Genomic DNA, 10,808 nt, shown 5'->3' with positions numbered 1-10,808 from the left:
CCAGCTACTAGTTGCCTGATTTGGTCAATGAGATGGGATTTCAGAAGGAGATCAGTGAGAACACGGAGCTACTAAAGGTTTGGCTGCTGCTATCTGCCAGTTCAGCAGATAACAGTTGGTTGCTGTCAAATGGTCACTTTAATAACACGTTTGCATATCCGGGAGTCCTTTGGACTCTCTCTTGGGCATGTGAGATCCTATTTCTCAAAGAATGGCCCAATACAATGTTCTGCTCCTGCTGAGGTCACCTCATTCCTTTGTGTATTGACTGAGCATATTAGATGACTTTCTAAAGTTTTGAAGACTACAGCTGAAATAACATGAAGTGCCCCGAATAGTGATGGGCTATTTTGTCCCAGTTTGCCGAAAAATGTGCGAATTTCCAGTGAAATTTGCAAAACTTAAATTTTGACACGTGCGTCAGTTTTGACGCTGGCGTTAAAGTCAATGGGCATCCAAATAGTGTTGCCGTGCGACGGTTTTGATGGAAAAGGCTTTTCCAATGCGTGTCCAAATATTTTTTACGCCAGCGAATTTTCGCAGGAGTTGATGCAAATTTATTTGCCCGTGCGAAACGCGGAAATTCGCAGTGGATTTGCAACTGCCGAATTTATTCGCCCATCACTAGTCCTGAATAAGGGCACCACGAGAGGATCTGCTGCAGTTCAGGGCACCTAGTTGAACCTTTATATTGGCTGAGGGATGTTAAGTCATATTTAGCAGTTGGATGTCAGAACTTGATTTTGGCCAATGAGTTAAAATTTATCAGGGGTGGCTGAGGAAGAGGTTCTGCAGCAGCTGGGTTTGAGCAGTTATACCAAGTGAACCTGTGAGTGGACTCATGTTTGGAAGGGAGAGGGCTGCTGGTGGTCTAGTTTGGCCCAGTCACACAGAATTTTTTCTGAAACCAGGTGCTGCCACTGACTGTTAATAGTAATGTCTGAGCACATTGGAACCTGGTTTAGGAAATGTGGGTTCCCAGTTGTAGGATCTGGTCAAAGTTCCAGCGAATGGTGGAGCAAGAGGTTCTGCAGCAGCTGGAGTTATCTATCTGACCAGTTATACCAAGTGAACCTGTGAGTTGACTCATGTTTGGAAGGGAGTGGGCTACTGGTGGCCCAGTTTGGTCCAGTCACATGGATTTCTTTGCTGAAACCAGGTGAGGCCACTTAGTGACGGACATCAATAATAATTAGCTAATAAATACATTGGGACCTTGTTTAGGAAATGTGGGTTCCCTGGTGTGGGATGTGGTGAAAGTTCCAGGAATGGAGGAGCAAGAGGTTGTGCAGCAGCTGAGGTCCCCAGTGAGTGGCAATGAGAGGGCTGTGAGGAGTGACAGGGGCACTGCTGGGTCACATTGAGCGTCAGTGAGCGACAAAGAAGCAGCAGCAGCAGCAGCAGTAACTGTGAGGAGATCCGTCCCAGGTGGCACCGGTGCCCAACACAGAGGCTGCTGCTGCCACTCAATGTCACCCTGAAGGTAAAATGAAAGACGAGGCAGGAGGGAGGCTGCACGAGACTGATAACGACACAGCGAGGCAGCGAGTGGCCCCCCAGCTCCCCCCACAGCCCTGGCACCTTCCCACTGACTGAGCAGCTCAGAGCGGCCCGGCGCTACCAAAACTCGAGCAGGGAGGTGCCATCTGCAGCAGCGGGGGCTCCGGGTCTCTTCTCCTCACCGGGTCCCTCACATCCCACGGGAAGCCGCGCTACATCCCTGGGCTCCTCGCCCCGCCAGTCACAACCTTCCCCGAGCCGGAGAGCCCCGTGCCCCTGCCAAGTGCCAACCAACGAGGAGACATCATCCCCCCCCCCCCTGACAGAGGTCGCGGGAGCCGGCGGGAGGGGAGCGAGTGGCTGTTGTGTGTGACTTCCCCGCCGCTGCCTCTTGTCTCACTGGGACTCCAGCCTGTGACTCCGCGCTCCTGCCTGCAGCCTCCACCAGGTACCGTCACACTGCTGCTCCTCACACCCGACCCCTGCGACCCTCTCTGCTTTATACGTCAACTCCCAGCTGCACCCACACAACTCCCAGCATCTCTAGCTGCACTCACACAACTCCCAGCATCTCTAGCTGCACTCACACAACTCCCAGCATCTCTAGCTGCACTCACACAACTCCCAGCATCTCTAGCTGCACTCACACAACTCCCAGCATCTCTAGCTGCACTCACACAACTCCCAGCATCTCTAGCTGCACTCACACAACTCCCAGCATCTCTAGCTGCACTCACACAACTCCCAGCATCTCTAGCTGCACTCACACAACTCCCAGCATCTCTAGCTGCACTCACACAACTCCCAGCATCTCTAGCTGCACTCACACAACTCCCAGCATCTCTAGCTGCACTCACACAACTCCCAGCATCTCTAGCTGCACTCACACAACTCCCAGCATCTCTAGCTGCACTCACACAACTCCCAGCATCTCCAACTGCACTCACACAACTCCCAGGATCTCTAGCTGCACTCACACGACTCCCATCATGCACAGCTGCACTCACATAACCCCCAGACTCTCCAACCACACTCACACAACTCCCAGCATGCACAGCTGCAGTCATACAACTCCCAACATCTCTAGCTGCACTCACACAACTCCCAGCATGCACAACTGGGTCAAGACTTGCACTTGGGCAGCTTACATTAGAAATATGTGAAGGGCAACTGTCAGTAGGGTGAGTGCGGGGAGTAGCAATGAGCAGGCAGCTGGGAGTTCTAGGGTTATAGAGGGTCACACTGACCTTAGCCTGAACTTATCCCTTGGGGGAGTAGGGAGACACTTGTCCCTTGGGAGAGGGGGGGACATTAATAGCTTCTCGTTTAAATAGAGGGTAACCCTAGTGCAACACCCACATGGGATGGGGATAGGATGAGAATTGGATAGGATGAGAATTGGATAGGAATGGGAAAGGATAGGATGGCAATGGGATGGCTTGGCACTGTACAATGTTGTGTAGTCATTCTTCTGTCTCAGGGCAAAGCAAGGTCTCCATCCTTTAACTTCCTGAACTACAAGTCTCATCTGGATATGGGAGGCTTTAGTACATTATAGGCAGAAGTGGAAATATTCCCACAGATGGTAAAACACCAGACAAGCTGCTTGGGGGGTCTGGAGTCCGAGTACAAGCAGGGAGTGGGGGTTACTGGGTGGGGGTTACGTTTGAAATCAAGAGTTGAACGTATTGTTCCGGGGAGTTTGGGAAAGAGGGCTGAGAATTTCAGGATAAAAGAGAGTCGGCTTGGGTCCCCTTAATATTTCATTTCATTAGTATTGGCCAAACTTCAGAGGGGAGTCAGTGGGTCGTCAGTATAGAGCCTTGTATAGAGCAGTGATATTGGGAAGCATCAGGGCACACAATGGGCTTGACTAGTTATCAAACAGCAGGAGCCTCCAGTCTTTAAACTAGGAAACTGCAACTCCCGTAGGCAACATCCCAGGCTGAAGGACCCAGACAGGTCACTGGATTTAGGGCAACTCATTTGGAGCAGGAGACTTTAGTCATGTCCAACCTGTAACCTTCATAAACTACAATTCCCAGCATTCCCTGGGATTTTGGCTATCAAGGGGTTATGGTAGTCAAAGTTCAACTACAGGTGGAGGGGGGGGGGACATTCTTGTATTAACAATGTTATTATTTATTTTACCAGCATTCTCTTAGGCACCCGCAGAGATTCAGCCCCCACCTTTGTATAATAGTAATGAGTGATATTAACCCTGTCTCTCTTTCCTAAACTAATTGCCTTTCTCACTGAATTACAGATTGTCTGCGATAACCTAAAATAAGATTGTACCTAACAGCCCTGGTGGGATCCTGATGTGTCTCAATTTAGTGTTTTTGGTACATTTAGTTACAATGTAGATTTGCTACCTGTTTGCTGTAGAACGGGATCTAGTGTGTCCAGTAAAGTGACTGGATTTGGGGTTGTGGTGGGGAAGGTCGGGGAGAGGTAGCGAAACTGGGGAGCTGCCAATTCAATCACCCTCTCTGGGCAGCCACAGAGTTTGGGAACTTCTGCCATAGAGGGGCCATTAAGCACTACTAGAGTCCGTCTTTATTTGTACCCTGGGTACCCCTGGAACTATAGCAGGGTGACACCCCAATGTTTCTATATATCTGTAACCTTGTTATGAGCTAAGGGGGCCCAGTCTGAAGGTCAGTTAGGGGGGGATTTGGGGTGAGTGCTTATTTGTGCCCTGGGTACCCCTGGAACTATAGCAGGGTGACTGTTACCCCAATGTTTCTATATATCTGTAACCTTGTTATGAGCTAAGGGGCCCAGCCTGAAGGCCAGTTAGGGGGAGATTTGGGGTGAGTGCTTATTTGTGCCCTGGGTACCCCTGGAACTATAGCAGGGTGACTGTTACCCCAATGTTTCTAAATATCTGTAACCTTGTTATGCGCCAAGGGGGCCCAGTCTGAAGGCCAGTTAGGGGGAGATTTGGGGTGAGTGCTTATTTGTGCCCTGGGTACCCCTGGAACTATAGCAGGGTGACTGTTACCCCAATGTTTCTATATATCTGTAACCTTGTTATGAGCTAAGGGGGCCCAGCCTGAAGGCCAGTTAGGGGGGATTTGGGGTGAGTGTTTATTTGTGTCCTGGGTACCCCTGGAACTATAACAGGGTGACTGTTACCCCAATGTTTCTATATATCTGTAACCTTGTTATGAGCTAAGGGGGCCCAGCCTGAAGGTCAGTTAGGGGGAGATTTGGAGTGAGTGCTTATTTGTGCTCTGAAACTATATAAAATTCAAGATACAATCTAAAATTATATTGTTTTATATTTTCCTACTGTTAATAAACAAGTTACTTCTCGGTTTATTGTTGCAGTTTAGTTAGGCTGTAAGTTCAACCCTGTCAAGCAACACTGTGATATTTGGATATACTGTATATGATGATTACAACGATGAGCAAACAGTATGAATTGTTATCCAAGGTAAATAAAATTCATTGACAACATAAGCACACTGGTGAATCCGATGGCAATAGTACACACAGAATGTGCTTCTAAAGATCAGTATGTATTGCTCATTGTATTGTGCCATGCAGTTTAATATCACATCATCATGCTATTAATAAAGAGCTACAGCAGAATGATATAATGCTGGGAAGGGAAGTAGCAATGCTATGGGCGCAGGCGTTGGAAAATTTAGGGCCCCAGACTCTGGTTTGTAGTAGTGACAGGTGTGTATGTATTGTGCCCATTGCAGCAGAATAAGATGTGCAAGATACAGAGTGAAACCAGTGCATACAGTGCTGCATTCAGAGTGAGGGACAACTTTTATGCCCCATTCTAAAGGGTGGCGGCACACGGTAGATGGCACACGGTTGTCCGCGATAAATCTTCGCTACTGCAGGCGACTAATCTCCCAGGAATGCCTTCCCACCAGCAAGAATGTGAATCTCTGGTGGGAAGGCATACGTGTCCCTTTGGTTTTCCCGAAGTCACCTAATGTTTCCTAGTGAGGCAACTTTGGGCGACTTTGGAAAACCGAAGCAATGCTTGTGCCATCCCGCCGGCGATTCACATTCTTGCCAATAGGAAGGCATTCCTGGGAGATTAGTCGCCCACAGTAGCGAAGATTTGTCGCAGGCATCTAATCTCCCCATGTGCCACCACCCTAAATGGGTCTTTGCACCTATTTTTTTTATTGCACCTGTGTCAAAATAACGGTATATATTAATGCAAGTTGTGGTTAACATTTGCAGAATGGGGATTGTGTCACGTCAGGTGGGTGGTGTTAAAGGACCAGTAACATCAAAAAATAAATTGTATTAAAGTAATAAAAATATAATTCCGTGTTGCCCTGCACTAGTAAAACTGCTGTGTTTGCTTCAGAAACACTACTATAGTTTATATAAATAAGCTGCTGTGTAGCAATGGGGGCAGCCATTCAAAGGAGAAAAGGCTCATGTTACACAGAAGATAGCAGATAAGCTCTGTAGAACATAATGGTGTTATCTGTTATCCATTAGTTAACCTGTGCCATATAGCCGTTTTTCAATTTCCGCCATTGCTACGCAGCAGCTTGTTTATATGAACTATAGTAGTGTTTCTGAAGCAAACAGATCAGTTTTACCAGTGCAGGGCAACAGTACATGATATTTTCATTACTTTAAAACACTTAAAACAGTTTTTGGTGTTACTGTTCCTTTAAAACTGTGTAAATCTGGAATTACTACCATGTTCAGGGTTGAGGCAAGTCCAGACAATAGATGAATTTGTGCTTGATTCATCAGGGCAGACTGATATAGCCACAACATACAGTATACAGGTATGGGATCCATTATCCAGAAAGCTCAGAATTACAGGAATGAGGTCTCCCATAGACTCCATTTTAATCAAATAATTTACATTTTTAAAAAGATTTCCTTTTTGTCTGTAATAATAAAACAGTAGCTTGTTCTTGATCCAACCTAAGATATAATCAGTCCTTAATGGAAGTATAAGAATCGTATTAGGGTTATTTAATGTTTAAATGATTTTTAAGTCGACCAAAGGTATGGAGATCCAAATTACAGAAAGACCCCTTATCTGGAACATTCTGGATAAGAGGTCCTATACCTGTATATAATTGCTCAAAATGAAAAACACTGTCAGCCAATGGCTTCATGGGGTTGGTGGGTTAAGTTGAAGGGGGTGGATCATCACAAACCAGTAATGCTTAGGTGATCAGATCAATGGTCTATGGGCCAAAATATTTACCCCAAGTGCGTGAATGATATCCAGTTCTTAGTCATTGGTGCTATAAACTGCTTACTGATTCAGAAGAGCAGGTTGAAGATCTAATTTTTGGATTATTCCTGATTATGATTTTTATCATATTTCAGCCAGGTGTTGTTGCACAATTTTGCTTTATAAACTGTGGATGATGTAAATGCTGTTTCTTGATGTGGTGGCAAAATAAATCTAATCCCTAATTTCTAAACCCTACCCTTAATGGTTTGGGTTATAGATGAGGCCTGGAGATAATTAGATGTTTTAGGGGACATTTCAGCAATCGTTAGTTGTAAAAAGGCAGGAGCTGGGGCCAACCAATGAACCAATAGGATGTCACTGATGTATCTTAGCTTCTTGAGATTCTTGAGATTACTCCCAAGTTATCCAAATTGCCAATGTGACTATTAAGCTGCAGGCCCCCTCCTGGCAATGCCATATTTCAGATGGTCATCATGCTTGGTCAGCTACTCTTTCCATGCCCTGTTAACGTGGAGTCACCACAATTTGTATGAAGGTCATTTAGTGTTGGAGATTAAGACCACTGGGTGGGGGAAGCTGGCTTTACATCGAGGATCAACAGGTTCTATTCAACAGGTGATAACTGGCCACAGGTGTTTGGGTCATGTGTCTTCAGGACTGCCATCAGAAATCGCAGGGCCCCGTACGTCAAAATTTCCTGGGCCCCCTGGGCTGCGCCCACCGCAAGCCCCACCTACAGGTCCGCCCACCACACAGTAAAAAAACAAAAAAAAATTGATGGCTAGGGTTCCCACATGTTAATAAAAGATATAAAGATATTGGTTGTCAGGGCCCCCCATAAAAAAACATTTGTGGCCAGGGCCCCCCCATTAAAAAATATTGGTGGCTAGGACCCCACATGATAAAAATAAATTGGTGGCCAGCCCCCCCCCACATTATAAGAAAATTGGTGGCCAGAGCCCCTTAAACATCCATTCCTTCCCGAAGTCAGCAACTCTCAGAAAGATGGGGGGCCCAGCTAATCAAGTAAATGTGGCGTGGCCGGGGCCCCCTTACCCTCAGGGGCCCCCTACAACTTTCCCCCCTTTCCCCCCCCTGATGGCTGCCCTGTGTGTCTTGCACCCATGAAAACATCCCCATCTTCAAATGTTTTCTTATCTACAGATAAATGGGCTTGACCTTCTAAAGTTTTTATATGAATAGACACCTGTTGAATAGAAGTTGCATGATCCTAAATATCCTGCCAGCTTCCTCCACCCAGTGGTACATGACTTAATCTCCACTACTAAATGGGCTTCTTACAATTTGTGGTGACCCCACATTAACTTGGCATGGATAGGGCAGACATTCAAGCATAATGACCAGCTGAATATAGGAGGGGTAGGTAAAGAAGCCTCTTGGTGGGCTTGTTGGCTTTCCCAAGTAGGGTTGCCACCTGTCTGGTTTTGGCCCCGACAGCCCAATTTTTGAAGGGTCTGTTCAGTTTCCCAAAGAAGTAAATCTGTACAGGACTTCCACTGATTGATGTGGTAATCAGTTAGTCACCGATTGTCACGTCATAGCCATGCCCCCGATGTCACAAATCCCGCCCCTGATGTCAGCAGTCCTGCTATGATGTCACTGCACTGCACCCCTGTACTTGTGACTTTTCCCAGTGCTAAAAGTCAAAGAGATAACGGGTGACCTCTAACTTTTCTGCTCTGAAGAAGTTAAAAAACTGCATTTTTTAATTTAGTTTGAAAAGCCAATTGTAAATTGAATTATCAAAATTAATTGCCAGCTCCGCGTCTAATACCAATAGATAAATAAAAGGATTGTGTGTTTTCTTCTATTCAATATTATCTGAAGTCAAAGTAACGATTGCTGTCCACATGTATTAATCTCAATTATTAGGGCGGCTGTAAGGGAGCGAGACAGGGCGTGCGGTCACTGGCACGTGGCAGGGGAAAAAAAATGAGAAAGAAAGAATTGGCAAGTATGAAGTTCCCTGGAAAACAATGAAATTAGATCCTCACATGGATTTTTTTTCAGATCTATTCTATTACGTTCCCCATTCTTATTTCAGAGTGCAATATCAGAAGTAAAGCAACATGAAATATATAGATTTTATTGACATGAACATGAATTAGTGTAAGTGCCTCGTGCACACTCTGTGGGCTGGCTGGGAGGCAAATGAAATTACTGGCCCAGATCTCAGGCTTTCATTACATGGCACAGTTACACAAGAGTGTTTTTTGTGTCTGAATTTCTCTCTCTGTGTCTCCCTCTATATATTAATATATAATTCATAATTGTTATTGTATATATATCATCTTATAGTGAGATTTTGGCCCTTGTGTAGACTTTCATCCGGTAGGCTTGTTCCATTGGAATGGACTATATAGAAAATAAGGCACCCAGGATTCGCATAACTGACACCTTGAATTAAAGATGGTCCAGTTTTAATTCCAGTTGGTCTGGGATTCCTGGGGCAGGAAGAGGTGCCCTCATCATTCCCGTCTGGCCACATCTTGGGTTTCCACTGTTTATCATACCAAGATGTGGAGGGGGTGGTCATTTACATAAGGAAAGGGGGAAAGCAACAATGCAATGGGACAGGGTAATGATGTACAGGGCAAGTAATGAGCAGGCTTGTGGATTCTCAATGAATTGGATCAGTTAAAGGGGTTGTTCACCTTTAAGTTAACTTTAAGTATGTTGTAGAGAGTGATATTCCGAGACAATTTGGAAATGGTTTTCATTTTTTATAATTTGTGGTTTTTAAGTTATTTAGCTTTTTATTGAGCTGTTCTCCAGTTTGCCGTTTCAGCAGCCAGGTTGCTAGGGTCCAAATTACCCTAGCAACCATGCATTGATTTGAATAAAAGACTGAAATATAAATAGGAGAAGGCCTGAATAGGAAGATGAGCAATAAAAAGTAGCGATAACAATACATTTGTAGCCTTTCAGAGCATTTGTTTTTTAGATGGAGTCAGTGGCCCCCATCTGAAAGCTGGAAAGAGTCAGAAGAAGAATGCATATAATTAAAAAACATAGAAAATAAATAATCATGATCAATTCAAAGGTTGCTAAGAATTGGCCATTCTATAACATACTAAAAGTTAACTTAAAGGTGCACCACCCCTTTAAAGTGTTAGGCAGACCTAGATCAGGGCTTAAGTGGGCGCCAGGATATGTAGAAGAGACAGTGCCGACCGGCACTCAGACTGATCCACAGGACCAGAGAAAATCTTTAAAAAAATATTTTTATTTGTACAAAGTTTAAAAAATGTATATTTGCATCTCCATCCGCCCTACGCATTTCACACCCACTCAGGGCACTTAGTCATGGGCTCTGATGTGGGCGCCATCTCCTGGACCGTAAATCCGAGACATCAAATCACTGCAGTATTTACACCTCTGAATATGCAGCTTAGTCACACCTGAGCTCTTTCCAGGGCTGCCTCTATTTCCTCTAGGTAAATGTAAACAGGTTAATAGAGTTTCAGAGGTGGTGTTTAAATTAATTAGGAAGCAAAGTGTAGGAAGCAGGTGACCAGGAAAGGAAAAGGGAACTCAAATCCATGTGACCCCCAGAAATGTGACAGTTGATAATTCTTTATAGATCTGGGTGACTCCTGGTGGATGGGTTAATGGGCATCTATCTTGGCAGATGCAGGTTTTTAAACCTAGCAACCCCCCTGTACTTCTGACTTCAATATTAGTCAGTGAAATATATTCCTGCTTCCCCTTGTGAGCTTTTGGGTCTGATATTTTTCTGAGTTGGCTCTGTTGTTGCCTAAAAGCACCTTGTTGCTCCACGCTAACAATACAGGTTAGAAAGCCCATGTATATGCACTTGTGTCTAAGGAACAATCATAATGGTTCACTGATAAAATAAAGATTTTAAGGTCTCTTTATACATAAAACACCCCATATGTAAAACAGTTTCAGATAAATATTTCTATTCGTATGTGTCATTGGATAATCTCAAATTGAAAAAAAAAACCAGCCATCTAAAGCATACCTCCCAATATTCTGGAAATGGAAATAGGACCAATATTATTAGCATTTTTGTCCACGCCCCTTTTTGCGGCCACACCCTCTAATTACCATGCCCATT

At 44.9% G+C, this 10,808-nt stretch overlaps 1 protein-coding gene across 1 annotated transcript in view; it reads left to right on the top strand.

The window, feature by feature from the left end:
* The first annotated feature begins 1,468 nt into the window (after window positions 1-1,468).
* esrrg.L (estrogen related receptor gamma L homeolog) overlaps window positions 1,469-10,808 on the top strand; it is a 460,320-nt gene continuing 450,980 nt past the window's right edge. The window contains exon 1 of the mRNA XM_041562543.1: window positions 1,469-1,948. The gene's annotated coding sequence lies outside the window, so the exon portion shown is untranslated. The remainder of the gene's footprint in view (window positions 1,949-10,808) is intronic.

Source organism: Xenopus laevis, chromosome 5L, assembly GCF_017654675.1.
Source record: "Xenopus laevis strain J_2021 chromosome 5L, Xenopus_laevis_v10.1, whole genome shotgun sequence".
Lineage (NCBI taxonomy): Eukaryota > Metazoa > Chordata > Amphibia > Anura > Pipidae > Xenopus > Xenopus laevis.
This window is presented reverse-complemented; position numbering and strand designations above follow the sequence as displayed.